This window comes from Narcine bancroftii, chromosome 1, assembly GCF_036971445.1.
Source record: "Narcine bancroftii isolate sNarBan1 chromosome 1, sNarBan1.hap1, whole genome shotgun sequence".
Lineage (NCBI taxonomy): Eukaryota > Metazoa > Chordata > Chondrichthyes > Torpediniformes > Narcinidae > Narcine > Narcine bancroftii.
In genome coordinates this window covers 42,410,171-42,433,339 of record NC_091469.1, presented here as the reverse complement: position 1 = coordinate 42,433,339, position 23,169 = coordinate 42,410,171, and the positions used below count along the sequence as shown (strand labels likewise).

Sequence of the window (23,169 nt, the reverse complement as noted above, 5' to 3'; positions counted from 1 at the left end):
TCATGATCTGTCTTGTACAATATTTCATAAACTTTCTAAATTCTTGATTTATGTCCTGCTGATTAATGAGGGATCTGTCATCATCTGTAACCATAGATTGGATAAATCTATTGGAATCTTCCTTTTTTATTTGCCAGGCTAATAACTTACTAGCTATGTTTCTGAATTCTTAATAGTGATATTTAGTTCTGGCCATATTTGCCACAGCTATACTTATATATAAATGTTATATTGGATCCGTTTTAAAGCCAATTTATTAAGTACTTCTTCACTTTTAATAAAAGCATGTTCACGTTCAAGATTTCTAATCTCTTCCTCTACAGATACAAGAGTTCTCCTTTTTTTCTCTTATCTTATATGTGCCATATGAAAGGACTTGACCTCTCATATATGCTTTGAAAGCCTACCATCTGTTATTGTGGGAAGAAGATTTTGAATTATTTCCATAAATAAATCAATGTGGCCGTTCATTAATCTGAGAAATTCGGGATCATTAAGCATATATGTTTTAAATCTCCAACTATAGGACAATGATTGTGTAATATCCATCCTCTGACATATTTATTGGATTATGGTCAGAAAGTACAACCAGTGGGTAGGAGCATTCAGTAACCCTGGAAATCATACTTTTCATTATTAAAAAATGTCAATTCTAGAATAGGAGCTGTGGACATTTGTAAAGAAGGAAAAGTCCTTTATATTTGGATTGTTGATGCTAAATATTACATAACCCCAAATCCCTCATATTCTGTTCTAGGACCAAAGCTGCCCTTGAACAATTAAAAGATCTTGGTGTGGATTGATCCATTGCTGGGTCTAGGACAATATTGAAGTCACCACCAACCAGACAGTGGTCCAAGGCTGTTGTAAGTTTTAATACCGAATCATTTAAAAAAAAGCAGGATTGTCATGGTTGGGGCCTGAAGTGCCAGTTGATGAAGTAGACAAAGACGATGTGGTCAAACAATTATCATGGCTTTTATTAGCAGAAACTCATGGTACAATAATGAAAGACAATAGGTGTCCCTAAGGGGAGTGTCCTTGACAGTAGAGATAATGCACAGTCAATGTTAGTACAGCAAGGCTCGCCAGAGGGGAGACAGGCTACAGCAGACATTCACCACAGTCTTCCCCAGCAAAAGAAGGGTTAAAATCAAAAGGACAGCTGCTAGGAAAGACTGAAGCAAGAGCTACATGGATACCATGTTTGGCATCGAGAATACTTTAACAGCCAAAATACACCAGTATCTAGCAAGCAATCGAAATATATTGAGATGTTTTATGAATATGTCAGCCTATCAGGTTGTTTACGAATTCTGGTGCTTCTTCTCAAAACAGGTGGCGCCTTTGCAACCTTGGAAACTGGTACAGGTCCTGGGTCTGTAGTGTGGGGAGGACTGGCTTCTGGACCTGCTCCAGAATCGCCAGCATGAGGCAGTGGAGCCTCAGCATGGCCATCTGAAAGCTGACTAGGGGTCACAGGCTGGGAGGACGAGTCCAACCTCTCAGACTCACTCTGAGTAGGGGTGCGAGGAAGGGGCGAACCAAGCAAGGCCAGATCGCTTAGGGATACAGTGTCAGTACTCCCGTCTGGGAATTTAACATGAGCGTAGTTGGGGTTAGTATGCAGTAACAGAACTGGTTGGACTAGGGGGTCTGCTTTACGCGCCCGAGCTTGGCTCTTCAGAAGCATGGTTCCAGGCTCAGATAAGCAGGCTGGCCAGTCCATCACAGTTCCTGATTTCCTCGGAAAGGCAAACATACGTTCATGAGGTGTTTGATTTGTTGCAGTACACAATAAAGACCGAATAGAATGTAATGCCTCAGGCAGCACCTCCTGCCACTGGGTAACAGGGTAACCATGTGTCTACAGGGTTCACCGCAGTTCAACGCTCATGAATGCTGAGCCCCTATCGGTATGAATGTAATTGGGAAAACCAAAAATGCTGAAAATTCTGTCAAGTGATTTAATGACAGACGATGACGAGACATCAGGGCAGGGTATCGCAAAGGGAAACCTGGAATATTCCTCAATTACAGTAAGGAAACATACATTTTTGTTGTTGGAAGGTAACGGCCCTTTAAAATCTAAGCTAATCCTCTCAAAAGGTAAGGTTGCCTTGATGAGAGAGGCCTCCGGAGCTTTGAAGTATTGCGGTTTGCATTCTGCGCAAACAGGACAGCTTTTAGTCAGTTTCCTGACTTCTTCCAGAAAGTAAGGAAGGTTGTTAGCCCTTATGTAGTGGAAGAATCTCATAACCCCTGGGTGGCACAGTCTGCTATGGATCTCTTTTAGCCCCTCCAGCTGAGCACTGGCAGCAGATCGTGACAATGCGTCAGAGGGATCTTTTAACCTGCCCAGTCTGTACTGGATCTCATAATTATAAGTTGAGAGTTCTATTCGCCAGCATGCCATCTTATCATTCTTGATTTTACTTTTGTGTTTAGTACTGAACATGTAGGCTACAGATTTCTGATCAGTGACAAGAGTAAATTTTCTGCCGGCTAGAAAGTGTCTCCAGTAGCGAACAGCTTCAATAATAGCCTGGGCTTCTTTTTCAATGGCAGGATGTTTAAGTTCAGGTCCGCATAACGTGCGGGAGAAGAATGTCACAGGTCTGTCCTTTTGATTTAGGGTTCCTGCCAACGCACAATCTGAGGCATCAGTTTCCACTTGGAATGGGACAGCCTCGTCAATGGACGAGAATGCAGCTTTGGCAATATCAGCTTTAATTCTTTCAAAAGCCTTCAAGGCCATTGGAGAGAGAGGAAAAGATTTAGTGTCAAACCCATTTGCAGTAGTAGGAAAAGAATCCCATACACCTTTTAAAGGCTTTTACTGAGTCTGGGGGTGGTAAATTCTTAAGGGGGGACCATTCTTTCCGGGTCGGGGCGGATTTCACTCTTGCAGACAATGTAGCTCAGAATGGGTAGCTCTGTCGCGTTGAACATACATTTGCCCTCATTAAATGTAAGATTGAGTTCTTTAAAAATATCTTTAAGTTGATGTCGTGCTAAGCCTGTGTTTTTACACAGATAGTGACGTTATCCAGATAGGGAAATGTACCCTGTAACTCATGTTCTAACAATCTTATCCATTTCCCTCTGAAACACAGACACACCGTTAGTGACCCCAAAAGCTACCCTTTTAAACTGATACAACCCCCCACCCCATCAGCCTCAAAAGCTGTCTAGGCCATTCCCTTTTCTTAATGGGGATTTGGTGATAAGCTGCTTTGAGGTCGATAGTGGAGTACACTTTGTATTGCGCTATCTGTTTAATCATTTCATTGATGCATGGCAGGGGGTAGGCATCCAGGTTAGTGTAACAGTTGATTGCCTGGCTGTAGTCAATAGTCAGTCGGCTCTAAGTGTGATTTTTCACAACTACCACTTGGGCTCGCCACAGACTCTTACTGGGTTCAATTACTCCCTCTTTAAGCAATCTCTGGGTCTCAGCTTCAATAAACTCATGATTGTCTTTGCTGTAAGAACAGCTCTTAGTGGCAATCGGCTGACACTCAAGGGATAAATCACTGAAAAGGGAAGGAGCTTTGATCTTTAATATGGACAGACCGCAGTAACTAGCGCGGAGGATGGTAAGTGTGGGTAATGGCCCACCGAAATTTAACACTACACTGTTCATCTGAGATTGAATATCTAATCCCAGTAACATGGGGGCGCAGAGCTCCGGCATAATAAAGAGCCAAACATCAGCAAGGCAATGTCCCTGCAAATTTAAAGTAACTTTACACTTGTCCCGTACAGTTTTTGTAAGTTCACCACAAGCCATCGATATCTTTCGGTTCGCTGGATATCTCTGCAAATTTAAGGCTCTGGCAACTTTCTCGTGGATGTATCTGTCAGTACTCCCTGAGTCTATTAGGCAATCAAGAGTCTCACCATTCACCTCCCCCTTCATAGTCGACCGTTCCAGTCCGTAACATCCCCCAAGCTTTACAGTCAATTGAACTATCACAGGGGATCTCACTCACCGTCACTTGAAGTTGATTCAGACTGTTCGTCTGAAGATTCCTCCTTTTCACAGTTGTCTTCCATTCCTGCAGCTCCAGGATGCATTTTCTTAGTGCTTCTCTTCTTCTTCTTATCAGTGGGAGTACTTTTCGCCTTACGCGCTTTAGCAAAGTAGCCAAGTTTCCCACAATAGTTGCAGGTAGCAAATTGGGCCAGGCACTTCTGTCTGGGGTGCCAGCTCTTATCACAGAAGTAGCATTTTTCAGGGGTTCACCCTTTTCTTTTCTTCGGGGTTCCAGCACTCATGGATGTTTCCTTTTCGGTTTCTAACATTTTACTGGACCGCGTGGCACTTCTCAGTGTTTTGGCTAGAGTGACTGCCCGGTCGTAGGTTAAAGGCTCTGCCTCCAGCAGCCTCTGTCGGATGTAACTGGAGTTAATCCCATTGACAAAAGCACCCAGCTTCAAGGCATTGCGGTGTTGTTGCATATTGACTGCCCTGACATCACATTAGTTTGCCAGCAAGTCGAGGGCTAGTGCATAAGCAGCATCACTTTCCCTGGGTTTCTGGCGTCTAGTCAGCAACTGGTGTTGAGCAAGCACCACGTTCTGTGGCGCTGCATAGTAAGCTGTCAGATGTTCCTGGGCTATAGCCAGAGTGGTAGCTCCTTGCGTTACAGCAAAAGGGACCTCACCCAGCAGAGAATTCAGGTGGCCCCACTGTATCGCCTCATCGACCACGTTGTTTCGAACCATGTAGTAATCAAAACAAGCAATCCAGTGGTTGAAAATTTCTCTGGCCCTCGGGGGAGACTGGTCGATTATCAGTCGCTCTGGCTTGAGGGCTGCATCCATTTCTGCTCATAAAATTGAAGTGCCAGTTGATGAAGTAGACAAAGATGATGTGGTCAAACTATAATCATGGGTTTTATTAGCAGAAGCTCATGGTACAATAATGAAAGACAATAGGTGTTTATACAGTTATACCCAAGGGGAGTGTCCTTAACAGTAGAGATAATGCACAGCCAATGTTAGTACAGCAAGGCTCGCCAGAGGGGAGACAGACAGCTTGGCAGACATTCACCACAGGGCCATATACATTAACCAGTGTGACCTTGTTCATACTCAGTTCAGAATTAACTAAAAGAATTCTGCTGTTCTTGTCTTTTTCTGTTGATATTAGTTTAAATCTCACATTTATATTAATGAGTATTGCTACTCCCCTTGCTTTTGTGGTAAATGAAGAATAGTAAACACGTCCAACCCAATCCTTTTGTCACTTTCTATGTTCTGTGTCGGAGAGGTGAGTCTATAAATGTTATATGTTATAAATGTTACATATTTCTTTAAATATGTAAGAATTTTCCACTTATTTGGAGAATCCCCCTTATATTCAAGGAGATTATTTTATGCTGACTAGTCATACCTTCAAGAAAATTAAAAATAAATTATAGCTACCTCAGAGCACAAAGATAGAGCAAGAAGTATAAGAGTGAGAGTGATTATAAAACAGAACCATACCATAGGAGACCCAAACTATGCTACTTAATCTTTTGAGAACCTCCAGTGTTCTTTTAGTCTGTTTCAGATTCCACCATCTCCAGTCTCTTTTATCTTCCTCTATCCATAATCGATTGGCTTTATCCAATCCATGCGACTTTAAGAGTCCAATTCAAAATGTTATGAAAGATCTTCTCATTTGCTCACATATAAACCTGTTCCACAAAATTCATTTTGCACTCTGCCAGAATGAATCAGATCCGGGCCACATTAAGTCGATCCAAAACATGGGCAAAAAAGCTAAATTCCAAATATGTTGGAGCTGGCAGATCAGGGAGAAAATTCTCCTCTGATTAGAGTCACGTCAAGCAGAATGGAAAGTAGTCAATGCTTGAAACTAGCTAACTCAGCCTTGTGGCACTGACACAGGACCTCCTGAAGACAAACAATCATAAGTGGCATCCTGGGTGATACATCCTGAATCGTTAACTTGGGTCACATGATGATTCCACATTGTTTATTTCCAAAAGCAGTGAGATTAGCTATTCTGCACGACTTTTAACAGCATTTTTAGCATTGAATCTTTTACAATCTCCATCTTTGGTATCTTGGATGTGTCACCAACCCTTGAAATTCTATACTACAAAAGCATAACTCACTAAAGCTTTCCACTGTGATCAAGGATCTAATGGTATTCTTTCTACTTCCTTGGTGAGTGGAATTCTAATATTGTTTGTAAACCATAGCATTCTCCAAGATTAGAAACTCATCCGTATTTCAAATAATCAGTCTCTTCAGCATTTGCTTATTATGGTGGTAATACCTGACAGCTTCAAGATTTATTTGTTCAAGTTCAAATTGCACCAGTACCACCCGACAAAACAATGTGCTCCCGACCTCAGTGCAAACACACAACCAGACATAATACGCATACAGACAAATGGTACATATGCACAGTACTTATATACAGATATTAAAATAAATAATGATTATTGTTAAATAAACAGTTGAGTCATTGAGTGCTCGTGTGAGCAATCCTTCTGTTGTTCAGCAGTCTCACTGCCTGTGGGAAGAAACTGTTTCTCAGCCTGGTGGTTCAGGCTCTAATAGTCCTGTTGGTAATAGCTGAAAGATGCTGTGTGTGGGGTGGTAGGGGTCCACACTGATTTTGACAACGATCCCAGTAAATCCTATTGATGGCGCGGGGGGGGGGTGTGGGATGGGAGGAAGACCCCAGTAATTTGGAAAGGAACACCTTTATGCCTTAGAAATAAGGAATTATCCAATGAAATATCAAAGTCATGTAATTCTTTACTGTGGGAATATCTTCACCACATCGACTGCACTGATTAAAATAAAGCTCTTCATCTCTAGGAGAATGGAGGGTGGAAAAATAATATGTGATGTTTCAATGACAACAAAATCCCATGAAATGTTTTAGTTTCAAAACACTTCACATCTAGACTTTAGAGAAATTTCTCTCTCTTGTTCTGTCAGTGTCTATTTCTAAACACCACAGTTTCAGTGACAACAAAATCCCCCATGAAAGGTTATAGTTTCAAAACACTTCACATCTAGACTTTAGAGAAATTTCTCTCTTGCTCTGTCACTATCTATTTCTAAACACCATTTACTATTTTAACAATTTTTCTCCCTTCATGGTCGACATAAATAACACCTTGAAAAAGGGCTCTTTGCTTCCTACAGATGCTGAGGGACCTGCTGAGTTACTCCAGCACTTTTGTGTATTAGTTACAATCACAGCATTTGCAGATTTCTTTGTCTCACTGCATAAATAATAATGCAAGATAATGCTAATAAAATCCCTGTAACACAAATGTTGCATTTATTTTGATAGAAGGAAATATGTTACTTCTTTGTGCATAGATGATATTGGAAAGTGTAGATCTCGTCGAAAGAACCAAAGACTTGTTGATCCAAACCAAGGCTTTTATTAGCAAAAGACAGGAGCTCTTCACAGGTGGCCGACCAGTCCGGAATGATCCGACCTGGCTAGGGACACAACCCTTTAAGGCCCAGACAATAGGCGTGGCTTAGCTCTCAGCCAATCGCTGTAAGCACAGTCTAGATACAGTAACTATATACACTATGTACATTGGTGATAGATCTGTACTATCACAGAAAGTAAATAGAGATGTGAACATTATTCAAAATTAAGCTTTACAAATGCCACAATGCAATCGTCAAGTTGCTAAACTGTTATATGAACTTGGTTTTGAATCCTTTATTCCCAAAAATAGATTATTGATTTTTATCCTTGTAATTTTCTGATATACCATTAATTTAAGGGAATAGATACCTTTATAGCACCAACAAAGGATCAATTATTTTGCTTATTTTGTGCACATCACAATAAAAAGAATTTTGTGTGGTTTGAAAATGAATCAGGGGTTAAAATGAAAGAATTCTCAATCAGAACCGCAAGACAGATTCTAAAGGCTTAAATATGTAGAGCAGGCAACGAATTGCTGGAGGTTCTCAGCAGATCAGACAACATCATGTGGGTACATATGATTAGTCAACACTGCGGGTCTGAACCCTTTATCAAGATGAGAGGGAATGAGATGAACTTCAATCTATAAAAGGGGAGAGAGAAGCTGGGGGTGGGACCCAGAAATGCCTTGGAATAGGTCAGAAGGTGAGAGGAGGAGGCATATCGAGGGAAAAAGAACAGAAAAAGAAAAGGAGTGGTTAAAAAAAAGTGATATAAACAGTGGAATCAGATGAAAGTGGAGGTTACCTAAAATTAGAAAAAATAATTTTCATGTCATTAGGTTCAGAGCCATCCAGGACGAATATGATATCTTGATCCTAAAGATTTAGTTTGTCTTCACCAAACAATGGATGAAGCCAAATGCAGTCATGTCACTGTAGGAATGGTTGGGAGAGTTAAAATAGGCTACAGGAAGCTCAAGTTTAGACCCATAGAGTGGAAGTGCTCAGTGAAGTGATCAACCAATCTATGTTTCTTCTCACCAATACAGAGGAGGAGGAGTGCCATGAATGGAGCAATCTAGGTTGGACAATGAGCAGCAAATCTCTGCCTCACCTGGAAGATCAGTTTGCAGCCCTGAATGGAAGTGAGGAAGGGGATGTTGGGACAAGTTTTGCACTTTCCGGAGTGCCTGAGGGGGTGGAGGTGTGGTGGGGAGGAAGAGCGAACTAGGAAGTCTCAGAGAGATTTTTATTTACTCTTTTTGACTCACTCCCACACATATTTTATTTAAATCTTTTCCTCTCCTAATTTTTATTCTCCCCCTCTGCCCCCGCCCCCCGCCCCCCCTCCCCCACCGCTTCCAAATAATTTTCCCCTGCCTGTCTCTCAATGCCTTCTGTCCTGTACACTCACATCAATGGTCCCCTCACCTGCTTGTTTCTCTCTACTCACTAGTCTTGTTACAGGGCATTGACTGACCATTTCTACCCATGGATACTGTCTGACTGCTGAGTTCCTCCAGCATTGCTTTGCTTTATTCCAGCATCTGCAACTTTTGTATTACTTTATATACCATAATCTTCATAATATTTGGGACAAATACAATTATTTCCTCTATTTTCCCCAGTGCTCCACAGTTGTAAATTTGTAATCAAACAATTCACATGTGATTAAAGGGCACTTTCCAGATTTTATTCAAGGTTATTTGTATACATTTTGATTTGACCATGTAGAAATTACAGCACTGTTTATGCATAGTCCCCTCATTTAAGGGCACCATAATATTTGGGACACAGCAATGATATGTACATGTTTAGTACTTCATTGCATATCCTTTGCATGCAATAACAATCTGAAGTCTATGACAACAGGTACTGGTATCCTCTCTGGTGATGCTCGGCTGCAGCCATCTTCTGCTCCCGGTTGTTTTGGAGGCTTGTCCCCCGTAGTGAACTGGGATTCATTTGAAGGTGCTGTACTAACAACTGGTCCCACCTCGGAGCTCTCCCCCCCGGGGATTGGTATATAACCCTGGTTTGCTGCCTAAACCCAGAACCCCTCTGAAGCCTATTCATAAACCCTACCTGTGTTGTAAGCTAATAAAAGCATTAGTTCTCCCTCCAGTAGAGTGTGGGCCTTTATCTAAACTACAGTTTTATTAGCTTACAAACAAGGATGAAGGTGTTGCTCAAGCTGTTAATAGACTCCTCAGTCCCCTGACGTGGCTAGACTGCTTCCAAGCTTACCTGAATGTGACCAAGGATGTCTTTCACAAAGACGAGCTCCAGAGATCGGCGATCATCTCAAGGGTAGGGACGAAGTGGTACACAGTCGTCCGAGACTGTCCAACATACAAGGCCACCGTTGAGGTGCTGAAGACACCAAATGAGGTTCTAGTGAGGCACCAGCTCGTCCTACGCCACCATTGTCCCAGAGAGTCGATCGACGACTACCTGCTGGATCTGTGGATCCTGGCTAAGAAGTGCAGGTATTAGACACTTCGGGCCACATCCAGGAAGATGAACAGATCTGGAACACCCTAGTCGCAGGGGTCTGCTCGAGGTATGAGGCAGCAACTGTTCGAGTCAGGAAGGAAGGACCTCACTCGCCATGTCGAGCTGGCCAAATTACTGGAACAAGCCAGTCTCGAGAATGAAGACCTGGATGCCACCAAACTCACGCTCTCGGGTGAACACCTCGAAGGACCAGCTGCTCCTGCAGCCCCTGGAGTGATTTTTCTGCGGCAAGGGACAGCACCCTCATGCCTGCTGCCTGGCAAAAGACTCGGCGCGCTCCTGCTGTGGGAAGAAGGGACATTGGATGAGGGTCTGCCGCGCAAAGGGAGGTCTGGGGAAGTCCACAGCCTGTACCGCTCCTGGATCCGAATCCAGTCCCAAATCGTCTGCACCGGACTTGCCCAAGATCGCCTGCTGTGCAACCTGCCACCAATGGAAACAGTATGAAAAGGCTTGGCGGCCATCTTGCAGTGGCCTGATTTTGAATTCAGTGCCATCATCATCGTCAGAGAAGGAAGGAGGGCGGCCATCTTGCTGCACCACGAGGTCAGCACCATCCTACCTGCAGAGGTCGACTCAGGACGGAGGTAGCTATTTGAGGGAAGAACATGGGGTCTCCGGCAACCTTGCATCGCTGGTCCTCGACCAGAATAGACCTCACCACCTCAACAATTCGATGGTGATGGTGAGGGTAAACGGACATTCGACCAAGTGCCTGATTGACACAGGCTCCACGGAAAGTTTCATACACTCATGGACTGTGCAAAAATATAACTTAAAAATGTACCCGTCTAATTACCGAATCTTCCTAGTGTCCCAGTCACATTCGGTGCGGGTATAGAAACATTGTATAGTTCATCTGTCATTTGAAGGGGGAGAATTTTGTAAATTTTGCATGTACATTTTAGATGAATTGTGTGCTCCAGTATTGTTGGGACTGGACTTCCTGTGTCACCTTAAAAGCATGACCTTGTAGTTTTCTGGTCCCCTTCTCCTGGTAACAGTTCGGAACAGAGGGCCCACAAAACCAGGACCCACACGCTGAACATCAACACCCCCTCACACCCTGTTCCAAAACCTGTCTGCCAACTGTAAGCCCATCACCACCAAGAGCAGGAGGTACAGTGCAGCAGACAGGGAGTTTATAAAGATGGAGACCCAGCGCCTGCTGGAGGAGATAATCAAACCCAGCACTAGCCCGTGGAGAGTGCAAGTGGTGGTAGTAAAGGGGGAAATCAAGTCAGGTTAGTGATTGACTATAGCCAAACAATTAACAGATACACACTCCTGGAAACATACCCCCTCCCTCGCATTTCGGATATGGTGAACGATATCGCGCAGTATCGGATCTATTCAACCATCGATCTGAAAGCTGCCTATCACCAGCTGCCAATCTGTTCCAAGGACTGCCCATATACAGCATTTGAGGCTAACATTCAACTCTATTAGTTCCAGAGGGTCCCTTTTGGTATTGGAGTGTCTATTTTCCAGCGGCAGATGGACAGGATGGTGGACGACTACGGGTTGAAGGCTACCTTCCCCTACCTTGACAATGTCATCATCTGTGGCCACACCATGGAAGACCATGATGCCAATCTCCAGAGCTTTCTCCATGTAGCGAGAAGAGGTGGAGAATGGAGTCATTGGCCCCAACCCAGATTGGATGTTCCCCCCTGTTAGAGCTTCCCCTCCCCGGAACCACAAAGGATTTGAGGAGATCCCTTGTGTTCTTCTCATATTATGCCCAGTGAGTCCCTCAATAAGCCAACAAGGTTCATCCCCTCTTAAAAGCCACCACTTTCCCCCTTTTGGCCGAAGCCAAGACAGATTTTAATTACCTCCGAAGTTACATTGTGACAGCCGCCATGCATGTAGTCGATAAAAATATATCTTTCCAAGTGGAAAGTGACACTTCGGACATCGCCCTGGCCTCTACTCTCAATCAGGCGGGCAGGCCGGTTGCCTTTTACTCATGGATGCTTCAAAACCACAAACTCCGGAACCCATCTATGGAAAAGGAGGCTCAGGCCATTGTAGAAGTCATAAGGCACTGAAGTCACTAGCTGGCTGGTAGAAGATTTACGCTCCTCATGGACCAGCACTCTGTCACGTTCATTTTCAGCAACGCTAAGAGGGGAAAAATCAAGATATCTCCAAAATTGTAACCTAGAGATATCATTCTGTTGGATTAATTGATTATAGATTTAAACTGTCACCATTATAAAGGTCTCTCAATTTATTTATACCTTTCCCTTGCCATTCCATCCAGACAAAAAGGGACATAATACACAATTTTGGATTCATCCAATTGCTCGAGGCTTCATTTAAATATGAATTAAATTTAAATAATCTGGCTAATTTATTCCAGAACAGATGCATATATGATATAGTTGGGTGAGATCTTGACTCAGGAGGTAACTTGATAGACAAACATTGTAATGGAGGGATAGGAGGAAGAGCAGAACACTCAATATCATACCAAGGAGGCGCTTTCTCCAGAGGGAGAGACCAATATGGTAAATATTTAAGTGTAAAAGCATAATAATAGGATCTTAACTTTGGCAAACCCAAGCACCCCTCCCCCTTTCAACTGGCCATTATCATTTATCAAGTTTCAAGTGTGAGCATTTACCTTTCCAAATAAAAGCCTTACTTTTATCAAATTGCTTAAAATATGTTAATGGGATTTGCAATGGTAACAATTGGACAAGTTATTAACCTCTGGAATACTATTAATCTTCAAGGCATTTACCTTTCCTGACATTGACAAGTACAATGATGAACATCTATCTACATCACATGAAATTTTCTGCAATAATGGATTGATATTTACCTTTACTAAATCAATGCCTAAATATCGTTTACCCTTCTTTAGCCAAAGAAATGAGTCTGGGTAAAAAGCAAATGCAGTCAATGGTAATCATTTTGATCTTGTCCAATTAACCTTATAACCTGAGAATCTAGGATAAGACTTAATATTCAAAAGACTTGGCATTGACCAACCAGGGACTGACACAAATAATAAAATATAATCTGCACAAAGTATCAGGTTATGAATCTCTCCTCCCAGAGATATCCCTACAAAGCCCTCCTTCTCTCTAATAGCTGCTTCCAGGGGCTCCAAAGCTAGACAAAACATTGGGGAAGGTTGAGATCCCTATTGGGTAACCCCCCCCTCCCAACCCCCCACTGCCCTTAGAGAGAAATAAGGTGAACTGTAACCATTAGTTTGAGCCTGCTGCCTCTGGATTATTATATAACAATCTAATTCATTTTTTTTTAAAATGGGTCCAAATCCAAAAAATTGAAAATTCTTAAACAAATATCCCCAAACGACCTGATCAAATGCTCTATCAGCATCGAGTGAAATAGCTGCTAGAGGTGATTATTTATCAGCCTTCGACCACATAATACTCAAAAATTCCTGATATTATCAGAAGAGCTGAAGGCCCTAATAATTCCCACCTAATCACTATGTATCAAGCAAGTTATTACTGTATCTAAATTGTTTGTAAGAATCTTTGATAAGATTTTCACATCTATTGGAATTAGGGAAATTGGTCTTTACCCTCTCAGAATCAATGTAATTAGTGTTTGTGATAAAATTGGGGGTAAATCACTCCACTGTATAGACTCATTATACATCTTCAACAGTAGTGGAGGTAGCTCCTCCTCATAGCATTTAAAATGTACCACAGTAAATCTACCTGGACTAGGGGCTTTCCCGGTAGGTTACATCTTAATCACTGATATATTTTCTTCCAGTTATAGTGGAATCAAGGCATTGTTGTTGTTCTTTCGTCAACTTAGGTAACCCTAATGGCCTCAGAAAACTATCAATTTCATGCTCACTAGAGTTGAAGGTAGACGAGTAGAGGTCCTTATAAAACTCTTGAAATGCATCATTTTATATCTTTAGGTGCTGTCAAAATATCACCAGCTGCTGATCTAATAGTTGGGATGATAGCCATTGATTCTCTCTTGTGCCAGCTTTCTCCCCCGATTCAAATTGACTTTGTCTTGCCCTAAGAAGCCAAAGTTCTACTTTCTGGGATAATTTTAAGATTATATTAATATTTCATCCATGGTAATTCTCTCAAGTCTTTGGATGACATCTGCTGCTTCAAATTTGTCTCAATCTCTTTGATTTTATTTTCTAAAATTTGTAATTTTCTGATTATTCTGTGTCTTTATACAAGAAGTATGTTTTTCAAAATATTTTATTTAATATAAAACCACTAGCAAACACATCACAATATTTCAAACTTTATCCAAATACATGTAGTGTTTTATAAAAAAGAAAAAAAAACATAAGAAAGAAAAACCTCCTATAAATCCCACCACCACCCCCCAAACTCCTACAAACTAAAAAGAAGAAGAAAAGGGACAAGAAAACCACAACAGGAGTACTTCACTTTCCGACATATAGAGACCTAAACGAGAAAGAGTATGTTCAAGATCCATTTAAATTTTAATACCAACAGGTTGTAAATCTGGGCTCAATTTTTCACAAAATGAATGATATTTATCTCTTAAATTGTAAGTAATTTTCTCAAGTGGAGTACAACTCCAAACTTCGGCATGCCATCTATCCATTCCCAATTAAATATCATGTTGGATAGTATATCCCCTCAGAACTGCCTTCAGGGCTTCCCAATTAATCCCTCCCGAAGAGGCTGTAAGTGAATTTAACTCTAAATACTCCTTGATTTGTTGTCTCATAGCTTGCCTAAACATTGAATCTTGAATTAAAACTCCAACTATGTGACTGCATTCTCTTATAGTGAGGTATTGTCTCTAGACAAACCTAAGCATGATTTGATATTATAATATTACCAATTGATCATTGAAACACAGACTGAGTAAGTGACTTAGAGAGAAGAAAGAAATGAATTCTTGTATATGTTTTATGAACTGCAGAAAAAAAGTGTAGTCTCTCTCACTGGGATTTGTAAGATGCCAAACATCTACAAGCCTGGGGGTCTTACCCACTTTTTTTGTACCATCACAATGCGCATTGAGGTTCTATATAATATCTTAATACAGTCATTGATTGGATTCATTACCAAATTAAAATCTCCCCCAAATATGATGTCATAAGCTCCAATAGAGGGTAGTTTTCTTTTAAGATCCACAAAAAATCCTGCATCTTCTATATCAGGTGCATATGTTTGCTAAAATAATATGTATTTCTGCCAAAATAATAACAATTCTCCCAGCTTCATCTTTGATGTTTCTCACATCTAAACTGCAGCTGTCTATTGATAAGCATCATAATGCCCCTGCTCTTAGTTGACCTTGCACTGTAAAAAACATGATCTGTAAAGCCATCCAGTAACTACATGTATTCTTCTACTAATAAATAGGTTTCCTTTAGAAATACCACATCTCATTCTTGTCTCTTAAGCTTATTCATTAATTTTCTCCTTTTTGTAGGATTCCCTAGTCTGTTAACAATCCATGTGGTGAAATATATTTTGTCTAAATTAAGAGAAGTCATAATTCAGAAAAACAAACAAGTACATCTCAATATTTTGACACTGAATCATCAATCCCTGTTAAAACTGAAAAGTAACAAAATTGCACATAAAATTCTCCTGCGTGCCACAGTGGCCACAAAACACAACCAAAACGTCGATTCCACAAAGGATTATGGTCCATGAAATGCTCCAACCAGTTAGCTGCTTGGAAATGACACTGGTGCAATTTAAGAGTCGCTTAACAGCATGTCAACCCTAGTGAGAATGAGATAGTTTCAATACAATAAAATTCGGCAAGATTTTTAAAAAATAACAAATATAACCCGACTCACATCTTGTGTAGTGTAACTAGTGTAGTTAGACTACCTCATCTCCTAAATAAATTTTCTTGCTTTATATGACAGTCAAAAAATTTAATGCCATCCTTAGTCTCTATTCTTAGCTTGGTTAGGTAATGCAGGGCAAAGCTCACATTCTGCCCCTGAAGCATCTTCTTACATTCTTTAAACTTTCCTCCAGGAAAATCATAATGTGATTATTGTTCCAGGAAAACCTGCCTTTGACCCTCGCCGCTCACAGCACCAAATCTCGATCTGTTGACCTGAGAAATCTTACTAGGATAGGCCGAGGCCTATTTCCGGTACTGGATCTCGGTCCCAGCGTTCTGTGTGCATGTTCTATTTCAAGCCTTCTCTCCTGATTGCCGATAAGCTCTGAAACTAGTTTATCCAAGATGATGATATCTTGCTCCTCCTTTCCCTCTGGAATGCCAATGAATCAAATTGTTGCACTGATTACTGTTCTCCAAGTCCTCCAATTTATCTGTTAGCTGGTCAATATCCACTTTGGTAGCCAATAGATTAACTTCTCATTCGGTATCCACCACCTTTAGATAGTGAACCTGCTTTTTGACCTCTGCAAGCCTATCTATCAGCGATGACAGCCTTGAATCTCCTGACCTTATAGAACAGTTTATGTCTTCAAGGCCTACCAAGTCATCTTATATTTTTTTGAAAGCCACATATATGCCAGCAAGTCATGGCTCGCCTCTTGCTGTACTCCCTCAAATAATGGTTCTCCGAAATTTTGATCCTAGGCCTCCTGCCCAGAGCACTGCAAAATCTTAGTATCTTCGAAAGCCATCACCTTAGGTTGTTTTGACATCTTACACAAATGGTAGCATTTTACAGCTCCAACTGTAATAAAATAAACTGTAACAGTAATTTTTAAAGGATAATTATATACCACCAGCATGGAACATCGATCTAAGTAGCCTTCTCAGCCATTGTGTCATGTGACTCCTATGCTCTTTCTTCTTAATGATGTTTCAAACAGTTGATTTTGGTCATCCTAAGGTTTGGGCAATGTCTCTTACTCTTTTATTCTTGATTTTCAGCCTCATAATGGCTTCTTTGACTTTCATTGGCACAACTCTGGTCCTCATGAAGAAAAATGGTAACAACAGACTCCAAATGTTATCGAGCTCTCTTGTACCTGCACCAATAAAGCAATTAAATATACCTGAGTAACCACAAGCACCTATGAAGCCAAATATCCCAAATATTATGGTGCCCTGAAATAGGGGAACTTTGTATTAAAAGTGCTGTCAAACCAAAATGTTTGCAAATAACCTTGAATAAAATCTGGAATGTGCACTTTAATCATGAGAATTGTTTGATTATAAATTTATAACAGTGGAGCTTTGGGGCAATTAAAGGAAAAAAAATGACTTTGTTCAAAACATTATGGAGGGCACAATATTGGCAGGGGTTCTATGAAAGTGAAATGGAGGAGAAATTGAAAGCCATTATTGAACAATTGAAATTGTATGTGTAGATACATACATTGTAATTTTTTTTCATCTGAATAAAATCACATTTACTCTAGCTGTTTTATCAAATCCCTCCAGGAAACATATGGCTGATTTGATATGTGCAAAATGTGAAACCAAAAGGTCAATGGAAACTTCATTATGAAGTTTTGAAAACACGGCAACTTCATATAATCATTCTGTGCAAGCTTTCGGTGCCTGTTCCCATCATTTATTCATGCTCAACTTGTGGATGTCCCTAATGCAGAGTTTGACTGCCATTCCCTAATTAGCACTAAGATCAACAAGCAATTAAGGAAGACTTGTGGGGCAGACCAGATAAGGATGGCAGAATATATTCTCTGAAGTACGAGTGATCTAGAAAGGTTTTGGAGATAATCCAATGGTTTCAAATTAATCATTAATGCAGATTTTATTTTAATCTGCCTTTTTCAGGTTTTTTAAAAAATTTCAATTACTTACATTTAAATTCCAAAGCAGCCAAGTTGAAGTTAAATTTTGTGTCTCTCAGTCTGAGCTCCAGAACTTTGGTTCGTAGTCACAGTACATTGCCACAACATTGTAATTAATATTCCTTGGGTTTGGTATTCATTCATGGGAATATCCCCAAATATTGGACCAAGAATCATTTGAGAATACAGGTTTCAGCCTTGAATCAGTATACATAGAACATGGAGCAGTGCCCTTCAGCCCACAACATCTGCATCAACAGCAAAGCCAAACTTAATTATTTCTGCCTGTAAATGATCTGCATCCCTCTATTCCCTTCATATTAGTGTGTCTATCTAACAGCCTCCGAAAAGTTATTGGAATATCTGCTTCCACCACTATCCCTGACAGACCGTTCCAGGACCTATGTAAAAAAAAACTTGCCTTGCACATCTTTTTAAACTTCCTCCCCACCCCCAACTTAAATTCATGTCCTCGAGTGTATGACATTTTACCCTGGGATAAAGATTCTGATGGCCTACCCTATTGATGATTCTCATAATTTTATAACACTTCTATCAGGTCTCCCCTCAGCTTCTGACATTCCAGAGAAAACAACCCAAGTTTCAACCAACCTCTCCTTATAGCTCATACCCTTTAATCCAGTCAGTGTCCATGCTTATTTTTCCTGTACCCTTTCCAAAACCTCCACGAACTTCCAGTAATGAGATGACCAGAATTACATTCAATACTCCATCTTAACCAAAGTTTTAGATAACTATAAGATTACTTCCTTAGTCTTCTACTCAGTTCCCTGCCAAGTAAAGGTTGCATGCCATTCACTGTCTTTACCACCCTAACTATTTATATGGCCACTTTCAAGGAGCTACATGGACTGGGATGCTCAGATCCCTCAGCACATCAATGCCATAAACTGTATACTTTTCCCTTACAATTGACCCTAAAAAGCACAAGAGTTAACACTCAGATTAAACTTCATTTGCCATTTCCCTGCTAAATCTGCAACTCATCTATGACCTGCTCTCTCCTACACTGTCCACAGCTCTACTAGATTGTGCATCATCTGCAAACTTACTAACCAACTGTGGTGCACTGAGGTAGCAGCAAACAAGCACAAAACTCAAAAGACTGTACAAAAGGCTTTATTCTAGTAAACATCTGAACACCAGTTCATGCCTTGGTGACTCCCATGTGATTGGCTCAGGAGGAGCCGGCTCAGGTCTATATTCGGGTCGGCTGATTGACAGCTGGGCAAATGGAGCCAGCCCCCTCGGGGATCTATTCAGGTCGGCTGATTGACAACCGGCCAGGTGGAGTCAGCCCTTAGGTGGTCTTCCTGCAGGTGCAGAGATCGCCCCCTGCAGTAGGTTGTATCACCACACCAACCCACCTACATTTTCATCCAAGTCATTTGTTTAAATATAATATCAACCACAGGGGACCTGACAACCATCCCTGTGGAACACCATTAGTCATGAAACTCCAGCCAGATAAACATCCTGCCACTACTACCCTTTGTCATCTGCACTTAACTAAATTACAAATCCAAACTATCAATTCACCATGGATCCCATGAATATTTATCCTCTGGATCAACCTATCATGAGGAGACTTGCCAAGTGCCATGCTAAAGTCCATGTAGACTACGTCCATTGCCCTGTCCTCACTTCATCACCTTCTTGAAAAATTTGATCAGGTTTGTAAGTCAAGAGCTGCCCTAAACAAAATGATGCTGACTGTCCCTAATCTGGTCGTGCTTTTACAAAGGTGCACAAATCCTATACTTAAGTATCCTCTCCAATATTTTTCTAACATTGATATGAGGCTCACTGGCCTATAATTTCCTGGCTTACCCTAATTCCCTTTTTGAACAAAGGTACAACATTAGCTACTCTCCAGACCTTGCCTGTTGATAGTGAGGACACAAAGATCTTCGTCAAGGCCACAGCCATCTCCTAACTTGCTTCTTTCAATAACTAGAGATATATTCCATCAAACATATCCAACTCAATGTTCTCCAAATGATCCAGCACTCATCTTGCTTGATATCAACATGCTAACACTACTATACCCTACAATGCTCTCACTATCCTCCACATCCTTTTTCTCAGTGAAAGCCAATGCCATGTATTCACAAAATACCTCACATCAGGCAGAAAAGCATTAGGTTAAGTCTGAGGCTTGTAGTGACTATAAATTAAATGCTAAGCACACAATTAAAAGAATACTCACTCTTTCTTCAGCACAAAAATGGCATCAACTGTCTTTATTCTTCTCCCAACTCCTCTTCTTCCCATAAAACACCTCTCACCAAAGCCCTCCTGCCCTTTTCATTGGGTCTGTGCCACGCAGCTGACCCCGATGCTCCTAATCTACTCTTCCTGCATCCCTGCGCATGTGAGTCATCCATAACACTGCGCGCACTCTTTGCTTCTGAACTGTGCATGCACATCACTTCTCTCGCACGTCACTGTGGATACATTACTAGTGACAATGGGCTCTACTCCTGATCCATGTAAACACGGGACTGCTTCAGCCCCTACCCCCACCTCAGTCCCCAAGCTATGTGAGGAGGCAACTGACAGGATCTGTCCTGCCATGTAATGGTTTGGAGGGCTGACAATTCAGTCCAATTTAGTCTGGTACTGCAAGGCAGACGATGGATGATCTGATGGCAAGGGTCCAGCTCTTTCTTTGGTGTTGGCAATGATAAAGAAAGTGGATTGTCGAGAGATGCCAGCTTCACATGGTCAATGGAGACAGTCAGTCTTCCCATTCCATCAGATCACAACATTTTTTGGGTGGTGTTGTATGCATACAAGTGTTGAGGTTCCCAACACAGTGATTCTTCAAGTCCACCAGCAGGGAAAAATATGACAGAAAATCTGCCCCCATGATGGAATTCGCTACATTTGCGACCAATGAAAACCCACCAGAATGGCTTATGGAGTCTGAAATCCAGTATGAGTGATCCATGGCCTTATGTTTGTATATGAGAATTGTTTGCGGAGGACAGAACACATGACATATTAGGGAGTCTGCGCTCTTCAGGAGTTGGAGGGATCACAACATTTCTGCACTGGAATTGACCAGAAATTGGACACCCAAGAGGTGGTTTTTGAGGAAAAGATAGTGGCTGAATTGCCCATGAGCAGCTGGTGCCTTTCCTGCCAGGCCTTGTCATTTCCTGGTTGCCATTTGTAGAAGTCACAAGGTGGCTGGCAAGATCAGGCAGCAGCGCCAAATTTCCCTTGCTTCCAACAAATACACCTCCTGTCACCTCTACCATGTCTCTGACCAGCACAATTCCAACTAAGCCGGAAATGAGGTAATTCCATTGGGTGGTTAAAGCCTGGACTTGTGCACTGAGTGCTGCCAGTTGCTGCTCTAGCTCAGTTGTCTTCTGACGACTGAGTGTTGTAGCCTGTTATTTCAGTTCAGTGTTTTCCTGCTGACTGGAGGCAGCTGTTAATGCCTTCATTAGAGAGGTCGTGTAGATAACAAAGTTGGCTTATCTCGCTAATTTGTCGAGGGGGGTCTCCCTAAAGACACTTAACAGGTGTCTTTGAAGCTGAAGGCCAAACGGGGAGGAAACTTCACTTCCGTATTTCCTCTTCAATGGGCTCTTCCCCAACCAGCCTGAGCCATCTTCTCAGCATCTGTGATAGCCTTCTGTTACCTAAGCAGTGACATCACCCAACAGCTTAGCAACGTGAGATTCCTGGGACAGCTGAGTTTGTTTCAAAATGGGAGCCCTATGGATGTCATATGGGAAGTTTTCAGCTGGATTAAGTAGAATGTCTTCCACTTCACAGGCCAGCTGCTCTAGGAGTGGTGCCACAAGCAAACCAGATTCTGTCTTCTGACTCATCATGTTTGGCAAGGAGAAATGTGCCTTGATGATCAAGAATCAGGTCCCTGACTGTCCTCATAATGGGTTTAACCTCATAACTTTCCATTTTTACCTAGCAGGTGCTGCGAGCCCATGGGGTCACCACTTGTAGGGACATTGTACGATATGCACACAATTTAAACAACATTCACTCTTTCATCACAGAATTGACATTGACTGTCTTTATTCTTCTCCCAAAATGCAATTCTTCTTCTTCCCATAAAACACCCTTATCAAAGTCCATTTCATTGGTTCCACCCCCTCCCCCCCCCCCCCACCCAACCAGGTGACCATGACCCTCCTAACCTCCTTCTCCTGTGACCTGTGCATGCATGTTACTTCCCTTGCACATCGCCCTGGTTCTACTCCAGGCCCATGTAAATATGTGACTGTAGCAGGCTTACCCAACAGAAAAGGCTTGAGTCTGGTTAGACAAACACAGGCCCAGGTATGTATGTACCTGCTGCAAATTAGAAATCAGGGAACCAAGAATTTGCAATATAGTCTGCAGAGCCATGGATTCAATGTCATTCTACTGCTGGCCACATCTGGTTGCTATCTAAGAACACATTGCTAGTGTGATTTCCACATCCATCACATGTAGATGGTACCACTCCCCACACAACTCTTCTTTTAGAGAAATATACCAGATTGCTACTTATGGGGATATCTTCCATTGCAATGCTTGATTGGGATCCTACCTATACTTACCTTCTCTCCTTTTGGTCACCTCCAACTCTGTGATATCAACTCCTCATTTTCACCTGGTCTATTTTCCAATCTCACGCAGACTTACAATTGATGAGTTCGACTTCCCTGTCCTCCAAGGACCACATCTACAACCCTTACCCAAATCATTGGCTTGTCTCCCTCCTTGCCCGCCAACAGCCTACTCTCAACCCCCCCCCCCCCCCCCCGCATGCTCATAAACTGATCTGATCTTGGTCACTGACACCATCCCAGTCCCACCACATTACCTGAATGTCTTACCTGATCACTGATCCAATCCTCAGGCCTCAACGAGGGCTTTGAGCAGCTAGACTTCTGGTCCTCTTGATCCCCCAGTATCAGTCTGAGTAACATGTACGACCATAAGAAAATGCAATGCCCTTTCAGTAGTGCTGAGATCTTGGACATTGAAAGCCACTAAAGTATATAGTGATTGATCCTCAAACACTTTGTGCATATCCAAGATTACAAAATAATGCTTTAGGCCCGATTATTTGGACAACCTATTTCTTTCAGCCTTCATACTTTCTGTATCCATGTTATCTTTTGCTTTGTTTATCGTTCCTTATCTTTGCTCTTTCATGTACATGTCTTGGATGCTTTGTTTTAGTTGCAGATCATGGGAATGATGCAAAAAAAATCATATGTTCAGAATGCTCCAGCAAATCCTCAACTGTGTGACCACTGGACATCTTATAATTTGATGTGAACCTTTCCCATTATTCCGCTTTATCCGACTCTTGCCTGCCCATGAACTGAGTCTTTGGGTGAGAAAGCTAAAAAACTAGTGTAGAGATGTTAGCGTGATGTTCAAACATTCTTCATCATCTCAATCCCTG

At 41.7% G+C, this 23,169-nt stretch overlaps 1 long non-coding RNA gene across 1 annotated transcript in view; it reads left to right on the top strand.

Moving 5' to 3' along the window:
• The first annotated feature begins 21,261 nt into the window (after nt 1–21,261).
• The window catches only part of LOC138757497 (uncharacterized), a 38,276-nt gene continuing 36,368 nt past the window's right edge, over nt 21,262–23,169 (top strand). The window contains exons 1-2 of the long non-coding RNA XR_011353630.1: nt 21,262–21,623; nt 22,941–23,097. This is a non-coding gene — a long non-coding RNA (uncharacterized lncRNA). The remainder of the gene's footprint in view (nt 21,624–22,940; nt 23,098–23,169) is intronic.